Raw genomic sequence first — 15,773 nt, forward strand, 5'->3', positions numbered from 1 at the left:
AAGCAGTGTCACGACTCGTCTTCTTTTCCATATGCTCCGAGAAGAGTCACTGGGACGCCGCAGATTCCTCCAGGCCCGTCTGTTGTGTTTCAAAGGCTGGGTCTCTGCACATGGCGTCCTCGTCCATTGAGCGATGTTGTCCGTCCATCGTTCATTCTGTCTCCCCGTCCATTAGTTCTCTCTGGTCTGCCGTGCGCATACACGTGAAGATAAAGTGATGAGGATGGTGAGTGGTTGTGTGACTTGTGAACAGACAGCTAAATGCACGGTCACAGATGTACAAACTTTAGCACACAGCTCGCTACACCTGTACGCCGGAAGTTGTTACGCTTCACCTCGCTGTCTTATCGCACGGTTGACAGTTCCAATCCTCTCTCATGTAACTATGGTTCGCCTTGTAGCTGGTTCCAAGACATTGCTACTCATTATCCTGTTGTTTTGTTGTTGTTGTTGTTGTTGTTGTTGTTTTTTCACGTGCTCCCCACCCCTCACCTGCACACTCTCCCACATGTATCATGTTCATTCCTCTTTACTCTTTTAGTTTTTCTTTGTCTGAATTCTTCTGTCTTTCCATTCGTTTGTACATGAAGGCTTGTGTCTAACCCCCCACCCTCTCTCTCTCTCTCTCTCTGTCATCTCCTTCCCTGCCCTGTCTCTGTCCGTCTGTTTGCATGCCTGTCTGTCTGTCTGTCTCTCCTCTGTCTCTACCTCGTTGGGTTACGCTGTTGGTCAGGCATCTGCTTGGCAGATATGGTGTAGCTTATATGGATTTGTCCGAACGCAGTGACACCTCATTGAGCTACTGATACTGATACTGGTCTACCTCTGCCTCTCTCTACCTCTCTGCCTCTGCCGCTGGCTCTCTCTCTCTCTGTCGTTTTTTTTCCTTCTATTATCTCTCGCTCTTTACCTCGGACATTTCCCCTTCTGGATTTCTTCCTTTTTTCTGCCTGTTTGTTCATCTGCCTGTTTGGTTTTCTTCCTATCTTTTACAGTTCTTTTTTTTTCTTGCATGACTTGGTATGTTAAAGCATGCATGTGGGGCAATAGGAAAGTCAGCTGCATGACTTGTTGCATGTCTGTGTCTTACTCTTTGTGTGTTTTGTTTGTATGATTCGTTACTGTTTGTCAGTGTGTTTGTTGGTGTGTTCCGTTTCCGTTTGCAAGTGTGTTTGTTAGTGTCTTTCGTTTCTGTTTGTCTGTGTGTTTGTTAGCGCGTTTCGTTGCTGTTTCTGTGTTTGTTAGTGCGTTCCGTTGTTGTTTGTCTGTGTGTTTGTGTTTTTCGTTCTTCTTCTTTTTTCTTCTCTGCATCTCTTTGATTTCCCGCCGTTCACTTGACATTTGCAAACTTCCAGACCAGTGATTGTGTTTAAACAAGCAGAGGCAGTTTTGGAGCACCCCTCTTTCTGGCCTGTGGCAATCTCGTCATGTCTTTTGCTCTATCGACCAGTTGGATCTGCTTTTTTTTATTTCACATTTGTGCATCCTTCAGAACAGGTATTTTGGGTTTTGAATTATATATAATCATTTCCTATGTTTTTTACTTTGTGTGAATCTGTAGCCTATCGTTGTTCTGATTTTGATTTACTTTACGGAAATATATCGTCATCATAAACATGTTTTGATTTTTGATTTGAGCAGCTGGTTTTATTTTTATTGTTATTTATTCTTATTTTTTATTTTGTTTTATTTATTTATTTATTTCATTATTATTATTATTATTATTATTATTATTATTATTATTATTATTATTTGTTATTTTTACTTTATCTATTTTACTTTATCTTATTTATTTTTATTATTTAAAAAAAAATTCTCAAGGCCTGACTAAGCGCGTTGGGTAACGCTGCTGGTCAGGCATCTGCTTGGCAGATATGGTGTAGCGTATATGGATTTGACCGAACGCAGTTAGTGTTAGTGTTAGTGTTGCTGTTGTTTTCCTGTTGTTTTCCTGTTGCGAAAATGACCCCGTGTCTGTAAAGCTTGGTCTCAGACCGAGGATAGGCGCTATATAAGTATCCTTGTCATTATTTAGTGCTACAGCCTTGGGGGCAAGTTGGCCTTTGGAAACCATCCCAATGCCAATGTCCTAAAACCCTCTTGGCCGAGAGAGTGGGGATGTAACTTGGGCAAGACACTCTCCACTAGAATCAAATTCTAGCCCAAATAGTCGGAACAGCAGTTGCCTCCTCTGCTGTTCTGATGGTCATAGTTGGACACGACTGACTATCATATATACATGTGTGTTGTTTTCCGGGTTTTTTTTTTCCAGCATAAAATTATGTAGTTGAGAGTATATGGATCTGTCCGCACTCTCTGGCATCTTCTGAAACAACTCTCTCATCCCTCGTGTCTAACAGCTCAGAGGAACTGCATTCAAAAAGAAACAGCCTCCCCAGTTTTTCTTTCCTCTCTTCCCAAGGGTTGCTGCTTTCCCTCCAAACAGTATCGCGTGTGCACAAGGCGGGTTATTGTTTTTACCGACAACATCTGGACGGTTTCTCTTCGTTTTTTTTCATTTCCCCAGAAAAGACACCGTGTATTCCGGACTGGCGGTTATCAAGTGTCAGTGCCATTGTCGCTGACAGTGGATCAGTCCTACGGAGAAGATCAAATGATTGTAAACAAATACGTTTGTGTGTGTTGTTTATGCGTGAGAGAGAGAGAGAGAGAGAGAGAGAGAGAGAGAGAGAGAGAGAGAGAGAGAGAGAGAGAGATTCAAAAACTTTATTACTCAAGGATAAAGATTTTAGGCATCGCCCAGTCTTCCAATCTGTCCTTGTGGCAACAATAACAATAACAACATTGAGAGAGAGAGAGAGAGAGAGAGAGAGAGAGAGAGAGAGAGAGAGAGAGAGAGAGAGAGAGAGAGATATTCGTTATTTCGAGAATAATGGATATATACTGGTGTCCTTTTTAAAATCCAGTCCCCGGTATACACTAAGTAATATTAGACAAAAACTATAGCATAACCTTAATCGAAGTACATGAGGTACATAGTTAAACGGAAAGACAGTGGGGGGGGGGGGGGGATGGGATTGGGTATGTGAGATGGAGGGGGTCAGGAGATAAGAAACAGAGAGAGAATAAGTAGCAAAACAATATTTCACGAGGAGAAAAAAAGAAAAGAAATGAAGACGACGACCATTCAAAAGGGAGAAGCAGGGTTTAAAAGCAGAAAGCAGTGTAAACATACAATATCAAGACAAAGCATACAAAGAAAGACAAAAGCAAAGAAAGTAAACAAAGGAAGATTTAAGAAACGAATGAAGTAAAGTAAGGAAGAAATGAAATCCAACGCAGGTGTATAATTAAAAAAAACCCACCTCATGTTCTTTTTATCTGTGCCACCACATAATGATGATATACTACGTTTAAATCCCTTTCTTATGATCAATAAAATTTAAAACATGCACTTTCTTTTCCCTCATAAGACAGAGTTAGAGACAGGACCAAGACAGAGTTAGAGACAGGACCAAGACAGAGTTAGAGACAGGACAAGGCAGAGGAAGGGATATAAACTGGGAGCTTTTCTTGTCTCTCCAAATGTTGCCTGTTTTATCTGGAAGATCTAGTAGCAGTAATCTGTTTGGAACCACTCCCTGCCTCATCTTTTCTAGCCATCGCCTTCCCGTGTCAGGAGGAAGGTGGCAGAATGGTTTAGATGCTCATCCGCCAAGACAGTGTCCGTTAGGGGCTGGGTTCCATTCCAGTTCCAGACTTTTCTACAACATCTGACTGCAAAAATCAAACTGAGCGTCTCTAATCATTCCGATGAGACGACAAACCAAGCTGCTCGTGTGCAGCACGCACTTGGCGCACTGAAAAAGAACCCATGGCAACAAAAGACTTGTTCTCTGGCATCATTCTGTACAACTAAAGGTCTGACTGAGCGCGTTGGGTTCTGGTCAGGCCCCTGCCGTGCAGATGTGGTGTGGCGCATGTGGATTTGTCCCAACGTAGTGATGTGTGGAACACGTGGATTTGTCCCAACGTAGTGATGTGTGGCACACGTGGATTTGTCCCAACGTAGTGATGTGTGGAACACGTGGATTTGTCCCAACGTAGTGATGTGTGGCACACGTGGATTTGTCCCAACGTAGTGATGTGTGGTACACGTGGATTTGTCCCAACGTAGTGATGTGTGGTACACGTGGATTTGTCCCAACGTAGTGATGTGTGGTACACGTGGAATTGTCCCAACGTAGTGATGTGTGGTACACGTGGATTTGTCCCAACGTAGTGATGTGTGGCACATGTGGATTTGTCCCAACGTAGTGATGTGTGGCACATGTGGAATTGTCCCAACGTAGTGATGTGTGGCACATGTGGATTTGTCCCAACGTAGTGATGTGTGGTACACGTGGATTTGTCCCAACGTAGTGATGTGTGGTACACGTGGATTTGTCCCAACGTAGTGATGTGTGGTACACGTGGAATTGTCCCAACGTAGTGATGTGTGGCACACGTGGAATTGTCCCAACGTAGTGATGTGTGGTACACGTGGATTTGTCCCAACGTAGTGATGTGTGGCACATGTGGATTTGTCCCAACGTAGTGATGTGTGACACATGTGGATTTGTCCCAACGTAGTGATGTGTGACACATGTGGATTTGTCCCAACGTAGTGATGTGTGGTACACGTGGATTTGTCCCAACGTAGTGATGTGTGGTACACGTGGATTTGTCCCAACGTAGTGATGTGTGGTACATGTGGATTTGTCCCAACGTAGTGATGCCCTTTTGAGAAACTGAAACTGAAACTCTCAGCAGCCATCACCCAGCCATTCCTACCCCCCCCCCCCACCCATCCCGCCACCGGACCCCCCTACCTCCTCCCACACACACACTTCACATAATCAAGTTCAATTTTTTCTTCGCTCCACCCACATCTAAACAACAACAAGAAAACAAACGTGTGTGTGTGTGTGTGTGTGTGTGTGTGTGTGTGTGTGTGTGTGTGTGTGTGTGTGTGTGTGTGTGTGTGTAGGGGGTGGGTGGGGGTGGGGGTGGGGTGGGGGCGATTATGCTTAGGCCTGTAGGTATCTTTCCAAAGGAGGGGGAATGTGGGATGTGGGGGTGCAGAAGTTGCTTTGGATCAGTATGAATGAACAAAAGTTGTTCTTCTGTGATGCCTCTTTGTTTTTCTTTTTTTTGTTTTGTTGTTGTGAACTATGGAAGTGCTGCTTTTTGGTTTAATTCCTGTCTTACTCTGGTGATATTTGATTTTTAAATGAACTATGATTTTTGTAGTTGCATACTTTGTGAAGAGAGAGACAGAGAGAGAGAGAGTGTGTGTATGTGTATGTGTGCGTGTGTGTGCGGTGGTGTGTGTGTGTGTGTGTGTGTGTGTGTGTGTGGTGTGGGAAGATATGCAATGCAGCTTGGCTGACTGAAATGGAGAGGCACTTGAATTTCAGTAATCTGTATATTTGTATATAGCTATTTCCATTTGGTGCCATTTAATCTATCTTTTTATTTTCTATTCATTTTATTTGTTTGTTGTTTTCTTCTTATGTTGGACATGTGCTGCTGCCAAAAAGAAAATCCCTGTACCAAAGTATAGACAATAAAGTTTGTGTATTGTGTATTGTATTGTAAGTTGGAACAAAATTATACAAGATGAACGTCCCTTCAAAAATGTCTTCTTGCGTTCCTCCAATATGCCGGAAACTATCTATCTATCTATCTATCTATCTATCTATCTATCTATCTATCTATCTATCTATCTATCTATCTATCTATCTATCTATCTAAGATTAATGAAAATGATGAGGTTAGTGATGACGATGGTGATAATATAAATATAAATATATATATATATATATATATATATATATATATATATATATGTGTGTATGTGTGTGTGTGTGTGTGTGTGTGTGTGTGTGTGCGTGCGTGTGTGTGTGTGTGTGTGTGTGTGTGTGTGTGTGTGTGTGTGTGTGTGTGTGTGTGTGTGTGTGTGTTTCTCTATCGATCACTCTCTATCTGAGCATCGTGTCTGTTGTGGAAATCAAAGACCTAGATATAGACTTTCATTTCTTGTCTCAACCCCTGGGGTAATCATACCACACAAAACTATGACTGGCGTTTCTTTTCTTTCCACTGATTATTTTTCTTTCCTTCCAAAGAAACCATATCCATGGAATAGGTATTCTGTTTCTGCTGTATACAATTTCTGCTGTAATACAAATACAAACGCAAACAAGTTTTTTCATGTATACAATTTCATGCTGTAATACAAATACAAATGCAAAAAAAAAAAGTTTCTTCATGTCGTTTGACCATTGTGAAACAAAATCGAGATAAAAACAACAGGGTTTTTTTATAGCTTATATCTGAACGGAAGGAAAAAACCCCCAAAAACAGCATGTTAAGAAAATATTCACCCATATTCTATACGACGGCGAAGGAATAAATCATATTAGGGTCTACATTCGTTTCTTAAAAGATCCGATTCTCTTATCCTGGACGCATGTAGCAGAGCGTTTCCTGTACTCAAAATGGAACGGTGTAACCAGCTTGTGTATTTCGGTGGTCTCTCGCCACCTTCATCAGCAACACTGATTCAGGAAAGTCTTGTGTTGGACAGACTGTGAGTCACCCTAAGTTACCAGCTGGCTGCAGTGAAGATGTCTGGCTACAGGCGATCGAACGTTGTGTTGTGTCCAGTACTACAGTTGAAAGTTTATAAGAAAAAAACTATATAGTATGTCTTAGCATGTCTATATCTGTCTGTCTGTCTCTCTGTATTATATATATATATATATATATATATATATATATATATATATATATATATATACATACACATATGTGTGTGTGTGTGTGCATACATACATACATGTGTGTGTGTGTGTGTGTGTGTGTGTGTGTGTGTGTGTGTGTGGCATGGATGGAAGTTATTTCACGAATGACAATATTCAATGAGTGGACAGCGTGTGTGCAGATACTTACTATATTTCTTCTATCTATCTATCTATATATCTATCTATCTATACGTCATGTAAAATATACCAATCTCTCAAGTCCAGTTCCATAAACGAATGACACAACCCCAGAAATCAACCACCAGCACCACTACCAGCACCACCACCACCATTGACACTGTCTCACTGAACGATGGAAAGACAAGGAAGACCAACAGTAATGAATATTGAGCCATCAATACTCTCCAGCCTTCAAGACTGGCAGGTCGAAGACTGATAACGTCCGCTACCACAATCCTCTGCGGTCCTCTGACCCTGCGTATCTTAATGATCTTCTCCCCTCTGGAGAACACACACACTGGTCTCTCAGTCTGCCACGGTAGGAGCGTGGAGAGATAGCAAGATGACGTACTATTCGCTGGAGAGATTGAGGTGGACGAATATTGCGGGTGGGAGGGCGGGGAGGGGGAAGTGTCAGTGGCCACAGATCTATTGGAAAAATCAGGGTGTAGTGGGAGGGTGGGTCTCTTTCGTCTCAGCCTTAGTAATGACTCAAATTGGCATTATTTTCATCCATTTTTTTAATTGTTTTTTTTTTCTTTTTTTATAATAGATTTCTTAGAACTTCTCATTGTAAAAGATGAAGGCAGCGAATCGATGCAATGCATGTTCATTTGACACACTATTGACTCGGATTCGTATTCTTCTTTTGAAATGATTGCTCACTGATATTTCATTTTTAATGAAATTGTTAATTGTTTCCGCATAATATGTTGGAATTTGTTGCTGCTGGAGACAGTAAGGTGTAGCAGTGTTGTTGCTGTTGCAACAGGGGAGCTGTTAGTGCTGTTGTTATTGCACCAGCAGCAGTCGGAAAGAAGAAGTTTCTTCTTCTTCTTCTTCTTCTTCTTCTTCTTCTTCTTCTTCTTCTTCTTCTTCTTTCTCATTCTCCTCCTCCTCCTCTTCCTCCCCGCTTCTTCTCCTCCTCCTCCTCCACCTTGTCATCGTCATTATTGCATCCTTCTTTGTTTATTCCTCTTCCATTTATTTCTTTTCATCCTTCCACGCTGTTTGTTTGTTTTTTGTTTTTTGTTTTCTTCTTCTTATTTATTTGTTTATTTATTTATTTAAATCCGTCCTCATTAATTTTCTGCTCGACATGTCCAATCCAATGAATTTGTTTGGCTCACTTTGTTGACTCTCGTGAATCTCCGTTTCTTTCTGTCGTGGCGCTCCCTGTCTCACGTTTGACAGTATTTCTCTCCTGTAGAATTCCCACTGGATATCTCCCTGTTTTAGGTGCTCGAAAATAAGTAAGGATCCCATTATTTTTCCTTTTGTGAATCTGGTAGGCTTTCGTGCTCGGGGAAAAAAGAGACTCTTGGGAGAAATTCAGAAACTTCCCCCCATGTGAAAACATAATCCTTTCATGCAATAAAAAAAAGAGGGGAAAAAAAGAAAAAAAAAGAAGATGAATGCACTGGGCATCAAAAGTTCATATACCAAGTGTGAAGATGTTTAGCACTGAGACACGTCTGAGCGATGACCTGCGTTGGGTTCTGACTCCTGACCAGTGCTGTCTGTAAGGACACTGCATATATAGGTCACCAGCAATTCATGATGATAGTCGTCCACTGGTTCCATTCCCACAATTGCCAGTACTTTCTACCCCATCCACTAGACCTTGAGTGGTGGTCTGGATGCTAGTCATTCGAACGAGACGATAAACAAACTGAGGTCATCGTGTGCAGCATGCACTTAGCGCACGCAAAACAACCCACGGCAGCAAAAGGGTTGTCACTGTCAAAATTCTGTAGAAAAATCAGCTTTAATAGCTGTATAGGAACACAAATAAAAAAAAGATATTGCATGCAGAAACGAATTTAAAAAAAAAGAAAAAAAAAGCGACGCGCTGTCCCTGCGTAGAGCAGCCCGAATTTCAGACAGAGAAATCTGTTGTGACAAAGAAGTAATACATTTCAATACAATACGGAGCACAGGGCAGCAGAGGGCTTTAACCGGCACAAAAAGAAGCCTGTCGACTAAGCTGAAGGTGTACAATGCGCAGGTCCTCCGTCTATAAACGTGAACCACGAAGGATTTACCCACAGGCATACCACGAAGCTGGAGATAGATGATGGTTTGGACCTTTGGCATTCATTACCGGATGTTTCTCTTGGTAAATTTGCGACTTCCGTTTAAGTTTCAGATCAGTTTCAGTTTCAGTTTCTCAAGGAGCTGTCACTGCCTTCGGTCAAATCGATATGCGCTACACCACATCTGCTTAGCAAATGCCTGACCACCAGCATAACCCAGCGCGCAGTCAGGCTTTGAGTGCATGCACATATAATTATTTATGTACTTGTCAGAATGGATTTCTTTTCCGCAGTTTTGCCAAAGAACAATACTTTTGTTTCCATGGGTTCTTTTTTGCGTGTTCCACACGGGACATCGGGACATCTCATCCCATTGACTAGACACTCAGTTTCGTTTTCCAGTCAAACTTGGGAGGAATGGCGGACCTCTACCCTCACGGACACTGTTTTAACACAGGGCCGCCTTAACCATTCCACCACCTTCCGTCCGTTTTGGGAAGTCCATTCACTTATTTTCGTTAATTTACTAATCATAATTGTCTGTCTGATTTTCTAATTCTCTGATTTTCTTTAATTGTATTTCTATCAGTTTCACAACATTGTCGTTGATTCCACCCACCATCCACTGTTTCCCTCAACTCATCATTCAACTCCTTCCGTGTGTGTGTGTGTGTGTGTGTGTGTGTGTGTGTGTGTGTGTGTGTGTGTGTGTGTGTGTGTTTGTGTTTGTGTGTGTGTGTGAAGATCCTTCCAAGGCGGAAACCCATCAAGCCATACTGGGAACACCAGTGTCAGGATCGCATCGTCCACCTTTAGAGCTTGGACCTTGATGACTCCAGCAGCGTGGAATCCTTGCCTCACCACGGCCCCAACTGCGATGGATGGGGCCTATCATCCGCATGGAGGAGCACCACCCCCACATCCCTTACACCCGGCACGTCCAGACGTCCGCTGTATGGAGGAGAGCTTGCGTGTGACTAAAAGACACCAGGGCGGGCCTTAGAAACCTTGTACAAAGACGCCCATCAAAGCCAGCTTCCTCTGGTGTGAAAGATCAAACCGAAAGGAGCTGGACGAAGTCTGCTTCAGATCGATCGCGCTGGAGACTAATATAGTGCAACGTGCATCAAACCCTTTGCCAAGTTTTGAGGAGACCCCCGGTGTAGCAGCCTATTTTATATCCCCCGTTGAGTTTATGCCCCCGGCGGTCAAATTTGGCTTGCCGGGATTAACACTGGGCTCTATGTACCCCCCCAGGGGTAAATATCAGCTAATCAGCACTGACCCCACTACCCCCTTGTTGGATTTGATGCCCGTCGTAATGGATACGGGTGGTGTTTCTCGGCTAGGTTGAAATGCCCTCCAGAGGTAAATTTGGCCCAGTCAGAATCAACACAGGGTATCACAGTGAAACTCCTCCATGTTAGCTTCCGTCAAGTCGTAATGGAGAGGAGGGAAGGTGGGGGTAAGTAAAAACTGGCCCATCTCGTTGTGTGTGTGTGTGTGTGTGTGTGTGTGTGTGTGTGTGTGTGTGTGTGTGTGAATAGCTTGAATAAACCCGTACAAAGGGTAGTTCTAAACTTCAGTGAGGGAGAGGGGAAAGCGGGGGATTGATCCAGATTAGTCACAATGGCTTACACGAGGACAGCCCAGAGTGGCTCCGGAGCTAGAAAGGAGGAAGCGGGCAGAATGGTTAAGACACTCAGCTGCCAATGTGGAGAGTTGGTACAGGTGTGGGTTTGAATCCCGCTCTCGCCCTTTCTCCCTAGTTTGACTGGACAATCACACTGAGGTCCCGTGTGCAAAACGCACTTGTCGCACTGGAAAAGATTCCACGGCAACGAGAGTGTTGCGCTCTGGGAACAGTATGTAAATGAAATCCACTCTGATAGATACCCAAAAATGTATGCATGTACGGAAGGCCTGGCAAAGCGCGTTATGCAATCCAAATTGCTGGCCAGGCGTCTGCCTTTACAGAGATGGTGTAGCGTATATGGATGTGTCCGAGCGCAGTGACACCTTCTTGGGAAACTGAAACTGAAACTGAAACTAAACAGCCAGCAGGGAGTTAGTTCCAGACTGCTGCACTGGTGAAAACCAAAACCAAAACCAAAACAAACACACAAAAAAACAAAAAACAAAAAAACAACAAAAAAACAAACAAAAAAACACCACTGCTGCCAAAGGACAACACCACAGCACAATATCGGACTGTGATCACAACCACCGACTTCCACCCGCCCCCCCACCCCACACACACACCACTCTCCCTCCCCCTGGCACCCCCCCCCCTCCCACTGCCCTACTGCTCCAGACTTTGTGTCTCCACACTGGAGTTGCGTAGCCACCACCTACCAGTTTATTGATGAATTGCAGAAATCTGCCCAAAGGTCAGCCCCAACAGTGAGACCATCGAGAAGGAGAGAAAGAGAGAGAGGGAGAGGGGGAGAGAGAGAGAGAGAGGAACAGAGAGAGAGAGAGGGACGGGGGGGGGGGGGGGGGGCAGAGGGAGAGGAACAGAGGGGGGCAGAGAGAGAGATAGAGACAGGGACAGAGAGAGAGAGAGTGGGAGAGAGAGAGAGAGAGGGAGAGAGAGAGAGAGAGAGAGGGACAGAGAGAGAGAGGGAGAAAGAGAGAGAGGGGGGTCAGAGAGAGAGAGGGACGGGGGGGCGGGGGGGGGGGGGGGGCAGAGAGAGAGGGACAGGGGGGGGGGGCAGAGAGAGAGATAGAGACAGGGACAGAGAGAGAGAGAGAGAGAGAGAGGGACAAAGAGAGAGAACCATGCAAGCAGACATGACAATAACGATTTGCAGTGCCGCAGCAGTACCACGGATCTAGCAAAGAATGGGTGGGAAGACAGAGAGAGAGGAAGGGGGAAGGACACAGAGAGAGGGGGGCAGAGCTCGGGGAGGGGGTGGGGGAGGGTAGAGACAGACAGAGACAAAGAAAGAGAGGCAGAGATATAGAAAGACAGAGAGAAAGAAAGAGAGTGAGACAGACAGAGACACAGAGAGCTAAAGAGAGACATATAGACATGGAGAGAAGAAATTTTATACCAAGCGATACAATACGGTACGATACAATACGGTACGATGCAATGTAATGGAATGCAATACAGTACAACTCAGTGTAACGCGATGGAACATCGCACAGCACAGCACAATACAGCATAACACAGCACAGCACAACAGCATAACAGCACAGCACAGCACAACACGACACGACACGACGCGAGTTTAAACCTCCGCGGTTTCAGCTTCCCGCTGATTGTTTTTCTGTTGTTTTTCTCCTCCAGCCAGTATCGCGTGTGCAGAAGGCGGGTATATTGTTTGTTTTATGAACAGCATCTACACTTCATCAATAAAGACGCTGTCATATCTGTCTGCCTTGGTCGTTGTTCCTTGCAAAGTGCTATCAGCGGTGACAGAAAAGCAGCTGGAACAGACATAGAAAAAGGGCTCACGGGAAATAGAAAGCGCGTTTGCACGGCAGGGAGAGACGGAGAGAGTGAGAGAGAGCGAAGAAGAAGAAGAAGAAGAAGAAGAAGAAGAGGAAGAAGAGGAAGAGGAAGAAGAGGAAGAGGAAGAAGAAGAGGAAGAAGAAGAGGAAGAAGAAGAAGAGGAAGAAGAAGAAGAGGAGGAAGAAGAGGAGGAAGAAGAGGAGGAAGAAGAGGAGAAGAAGAAGAATGAGAGGAAAAAAAGAAAGGACGAAAGTAGAAAGTATTAGAGAGAGCGAGAGCGAGAGAGAGAGAGAGACAGACAGACAGACAGGCAGACAGAGATCGAGAGACAGAGATAGACACAGAGACACTGACACTTTTTTTAGTCACACACACACACACACACACACACACACACACACACACACACACACACACACACACACACAGAGAATAAGAATCTCGTCAGTCAATGGGGGTGGGAGGGGTGGGGTTGGGAGGCAGTCAAGTAAAAGCAACGTGAAATGCATCATCAAACATCGAAAACAAAGTTAGTATCCATTTTATATGACTGTATCATTTCTAATGAACTGGCTTATAGTTGTTTGTTTTCGTCTTTCCAAAGCCAACATGTTTTTGTTTCTTTTTTGTTTGTTTGTTTGTTTTTGTCATTAATATGGCCTTACTCTTCGATAGATTCCTGGAACACAACATGTGTGTGTGTGATTTATCTTATTATTATTTTTTAATGACAGCTTGATACGTCCTCTTTGTATGTATGGAGGATTATGGGAGATGAGGCTGGGGGTTCCAGGAGGGCTGGGGGACTGGGGGGGGGGGTGCAGAGTACGTTACATATGGTGCTATTGGCGAATGTTGTAGGAACAGAAAAGAAAATGTACGGAGATGGCTAGAGAGAATTTGATTTTATCTGCATCATGTGTCAGTAATGATATATATATATATATATAGAGAGAGAGAGAGAGAGAGAGAGAGAGAGAGAACGGCAACAACAAAAAAGATGGAGACAAAGAAAGATAAGAAGGAAATCGAAAATATAATGTACAAAAGTTCTGGAGATTTTAGAAAAGCGTGTACTGACATGGATGACACAGGTCTCACACAGCAAGAAAGAAAGTTTTCTTCTAAGGGGCATGGAAAGGTGATGTGGAAGTTTCCTCAAACACCGGTGTATGCAGCCAGTGTCATGAACATCGCTTATAACCAGAGGTCCTTTCATGCAGCCAGTGTCATGAACATCGCTTATAACCAGAGGTTCTTTCATGCAGCCAGTGTCATGAACATCGCTTATAACCAGAGGTCCTTTCATGCAGCCAGTGTCATGAACATCGCTTATAACCGGAGGTTCTTTCATGCAGCCAGTGTCATGAACATCGCTCTTTAACCGGAGGTTCTTTCATGCAGCCAGTGTCATGAACATCGCTTATAACCAGAGGTCCTTTCATGCAGCAAGTGTCATGAACATCGCTTATAACCAGAGGTCCTTTCATGCAGCCAGTGTCATGAACATCGCTTATAACCAGAGGTCTTTTCATGCAGCCAGTGTCATGAACATCGCTTATAACCAGAGGTCCTTTCATGCAGCCAGTGTCATGAACATCGCTTATAACCAGAGGTCCTTTCATGCAGCCAGTGTCATGAACATCGCTTATAACCAGAGGTCCTTTCATGCAGCCAGTGTCATGAACATCGCTTATAACCAGAGGTTCTTTCATGCAGCCAGTGTCATGAACATCGCTTATAACCAGAGGTCCTTTCATGCAGCCAGTGTCATGAACATCGCTTATAACCGGAGGTTCTTTCATGCAGCCAGTGTCATGAACACGCTTATAACCAGAGGTCCTTTCATGCAGCCAGTGTCATGAACATCGCTTATAACCGGAGGTTCTTTCATGCAGCCAGTGTCATGAACACGCTTATAACCGGATGTTCTTTCATGCAGCCAGTGTCATGAACATCGCTTATAACCAGAGGTTCTTTCATGCAGCCAGTGTCATGAACATCGCTTATAACCAGAGGTCCTTTCATGCAGCCAGTGTCATGGACATCGCTTATAACCAGAGGTTCTTTCATGCAGCCAGTGTCATGAACATCGCTTATAACCGGAGGTTCTTTCATGCACATGCACTTCAATATTTGAACAACAAAAAACGACAGCTCCCGTATTTTAACCACTGAATAGCTGTCAATTTGGGGCAGACACACCGATTGTAAATGCAGTACCCACATTGTTCATGAGCACATGTGCACGTGCGCGCGCGCACACACACACACACACACACACACGCACACGCACACGCACACGCACACAAACACGCACACAAACACGCACACACACACACGCGTACCTGGAACGGCCAATGGTAGCCTGCATTATTTAAATCACCTCTCAAGTTTTTAATTCGATCCGTGCGTCTCGTCACGTGTCGTGTCGTGTCGTGTCTTGTCTTGTCTTGTCTTGTCGTGTCGTGTCGTGTCGTGTCTTGTCAGTGCAAGATCCCAAGGTCAGAGGTTCAACGCCTCACTGACTCCACAGCGGCGTTTCTTCATGGTATAGTTTCTTCGGTTATTCCCCCTGGCTTAGTTCATGAATATCATGCTTTCTGGAAAACAACAACAACCCAAAAACCCAAGGGAAAAAAATGGGGGAAAAGGAGAAAACACAAACACAAACAAATAAACAAAGAAAAGAAAGGAAAAAAAAACCAACTGCAGTTGCTGTTTCCAGTGCAGTTATTCTTTGACACACCCACACACCCACACCCCTCTAATATCTCTCTCTCTCTCTCTCTCTCTATATATATATATATATATATATATATATATATAAACTGTTGCAATGGATAAAAAGTCTAACAAAGCAAGTTACTATTGTATCAAATCTTCAGCTTTGCTGCTTTGACCATGGGGAGACTGATGGACAGACAGATAGACAGACAGATAGATAGATAGATAGATAGAGCCATGTATCCGCGATCGATCCTTGCTTTCTGATAAATGAATACGTTGAGGCTCGTGACGTAGTTCATAAAAAAAGATGTGGTGTAGGTTGTGGAGATGGAGGGATGTTTTTGCGTCCCTGTACACGTTCATGTTTATTTGCAGGCTCCAGCTCCAGCATCAGCATTTCCTTTGGCGTTCCCCCACCCTTCCCTCTCCACACCCAACCCCTCCCCAAAAAGACATATACCCCTCCCTACAAATACATGACTTGTGGTGTCCCCTCTTCCTCCGCACCGCCCAAAGCCAGTACAGATTAATGCACGTTATGTTCGTATTTCAGAGGAG

The sequence above is a fragment of the Babylonia areolata genome, chromosome 7 (genome assembly GCF_041734735.1).
Source record: "Babylonia areolata isolate BAREFJ2019XMU chromosome 7, ASM4173473v1, whole genome shotgun sequence".
In the NCBI taxonomy this organism is placed as follows: domain Eukaryota; kingdom Metazoa; phylum Mollusca; class Gastropoda; order Neogastropoda; family Buccinidae; genus Babylonia; species Babylonia areolata.